This window comes from Salvia hispanica, chromosome 6, assembly GCF_023119035.1.
Source record: "Salvia hispanica cultivar TCC Black 2014 chromosome 6, UniMelb_Shisp_WGS_1.0, whole genome shotgun sequence".
Lineage (NCBI taxonomy): Eukaryota > Viridiplantae > Streptophyta > Magnoliopsida > Lamiales > Lamiaceae > Salvia > Salvia hispanica.
Genome location: NC_062970.1, coordinates 13,618,255 through 13,621,567, shown reverse-complemented (window position 1 = coordinate 13,621,567; position 3,313 = coordinate 13,618,255).

The following is a 3,313-nucleotide window of genomic DNA, read 5'->3' as shown; positions in this document are numbered from 1 at the left end:
GGATTAGGTCATCAATTTTGTTACGTTTATTTCCTTGAAATTTTGGTGTGTATAAACGTTCACAAGTGTCTGTTTCTGAACGTGACGTATCTATATATATATCTATATACTACTGTAGTAGTATTTATTTTGTACTTTCTTCATATTTTAAACCTAAACTCTAAAAATGACACATATTTTCATGTAAAATTGGTGAAATATAAGAAAGAAATATATAAAAATTATAGTGTTTAGAAAGAGATTATTGTGGAAAAATCCATATTTTCATTAAATCTTTACTAATGTTAATTTGTAATTACCACATTCTCAAGTTTTTTTCACAAAATTTGTGCAAGCTGCGAGATAGCAATTATTTCGAGTACACAATATTTCTTAGGTAACTACATGAATGTCGAAAATTTTGGACTTTGTTAGTGTATAAATTCACAATAGTTCCTTGCCCAATATTTTAATGTGTACGTAGATATATACAGTACGTGTGTTGGGGGTTGGAAACTTTAGTGGAATTAGTTGAAAATTGAATGGATTGATCATGGAAAATAATGAACCACTTTTCAAAAAGCCATTTTCTCCCTATTTAAATAGTCTGATGGGATTTCCTTTTCACGAGTGTGGGGAGGAATTGCTTTCTTGTTTCATTTGTTTGGACATTAGGGTCTATTGGCTTATCCTTATTTTTAATTGAAAATTTTGCATATCGGTTTTAGAAGATTTTAGGTTAGCACATATATATGTAGTTTTTGAATTAGTTAATTAATCTGTAATTAAGAGATATTTGTAGAAAATAATTCTATCTATTCATTTTGTTCTTACTTTTGCATCAATGGTTCTGAATTTTGTTTACCGAAAAATTATATACGTACAAAATATTAGGTACTACTACGATTTATTAAGAGATGTGTTTGATATAGTTAAAAATTGAAAGTAGAACATGAGTAAGCTATATAGAATGTTAAAGACATTAAAAAAAAATTAATTACTGTATGTACTAATTAAATGAAAGCTCAGCCCAAAGGAATTTATCACGTAACCAATTGATTATCCTGCATATTGTATTTATGATTAATTGCAAGGACAGGAAGAGTAGATCTTTATAATTAGGATTGAAAAGTATGGTGAAAACTGAGTGGAGTCTCTGCTCAGCATTAGCCCACCTTAATATTCAACTTTTAGAATCCGTCCTATTGCATGAAATTAAACTACTTTATAATAAAGATGAAATTATATGTTTCTCATTAAAGTCGTCTCCACAAAAAGTAGCACTAGTCAATAATTTGTTTATATTTGGGTATATATCCATGTCACCACAACAATTAATCCCATAATTAGGGCAACCAATCCACAAATAACACACTGAATGTTCTTTTCTACATCAAATCATTAAGGCCTAACTGGGTTTTTAGACTTTAATATTCTTTTTTGCATTTTATAAAATTTATTCCCTGACTCTATACCGATTTTCATTTGTTAATTCTCTTAAGAGTAATGGATTATCAATTGTTTCAGAAATATCCAATTATTCATTTTCTAATGACAACGTGATTCTACATTAAGGGCATCCACAGCAGTGTCTCTTATCCGTCTCTTAACCGTCTCATCTCTTCACTATTCATGGGCCCCATTGTACTTTTCACTCCATCTCTTAACTAAGAGATAGCACCCACATCCATCCATCTCTTAACCATCTCATCTCTTAACTATTCATTCAATTTCATTTTTCATTTTTATTTTCAACAAATCCAATTAATAAAAAACACACTTCATTAAATAAAATAAAATTACAATTTAAAATCCTAAAAATAAAAAAAATACATAATTAAAATCCTAAAAAAATAAAAACACACATAATTAAAATCCTAAAAAAATAAAAATACACACCATTAGTTGACGCATTTGCTCAAATGGATCCATGAATTGATTAAATTTGGGAGAAGAAAAATGTTTTGAGATGAAGAATGTAGTGTGTTTGAGTGAGAATAGAGAGTTTTTTATGGTGGATAATTTGTGGGAATGATTTGGTATTTATAGAAGTGATTTGGGGCTTAAAAAAAATTTAAAAAAAATTAAAAATTTGTAAAAAACGGCTATAAACGGCTAGTATAATTTTTGAAATTTTTTTTATAAATATTTTTTATTTTTTTGAATTTTTTCTGATTTAAAAAAAAAATAAAAAAAATCAATTTTAACGGATATAAACGACGCCCACTCGCCGGACGGCGAGTGGGCGTCACGCACGAACCGGAGCTCGCCACGTCGCCCAAGCACGTGGCGAGATGTCTCGCGGGGTGCCTCGCCGCGACGGGACGCGGGACGCGGGACGCGCTGGCGACGAGATGGAGACGAGACGACGCCCACAACGCCGTCTTGCTGGCGTCTCGTCCCTCCGAGACGAGATCGGGACATTTTTTTTTTCTGCTGTGGATGGCCTAAATGTCACAGTGAAATCATCTAATCTTCTTTCCACGAATATAGCCATAGTCCTATTTCTTTTACCAGGGTCGCCAAAAAAGTTAATTACATTTTAGTTTTCCATAAATTTAATTAATTTTTCCGGTTTGGTTTTCATTTTCACAATATTTTGATTTTTCAGTTCGGTTTAGCTAAAAAAATTAAATTGAAAACCGAATAATTACCCTTCAATCAATTTTTAACGCTGTTTATTTTTAATTAATTAATTCTTATATTATTGACAATTAAAATTATTGATAGTCGACAAATATACTAAATTGTTGTTGGTCTATCTAGATATATTTCTTATTCAGATTTTAATGATCAAGAATTATGGATAATGAGCTTAAGATGTCGAAAACCCAGATGAGATAACAAAAAATACTAGTACTTCATAATAAATAAGTTGGCTACATAAAATTTGGGTTTTCTTGTTAATTTTGGGTACACAAAATGATAGTACTCAACAGGTATGATAAACACTTAAAATTACATTGACTAATTTTTATATTAGCGGTGAAGCTGTTCTCCGGTTGGTTATGTGGTAAATGTTAGTTGTATATAAAATCAATTACCTTAAATTTCTAAATTGATTATTTTCAGCTTAATATATTGTACTACTATTACTCTATTAGGTAGTAGTACTATAGTATTTTTTAATGAATCCAACTAATTTTCAAAAAATTTGTTTGAATGTCGATCTATGAGATCCACAACCATTTAATTTAATGTTGTGCTTTGATTTGTAAAAGGGAAAGAAAGGGTTGCACCTTGCATGTAAAAATAATCATCTCCAAATCTTTAGTTGATGATCATCATCACATGATAATGTTTTTTTCTATTTTCTTTTTCTTGAAGTTAAAAC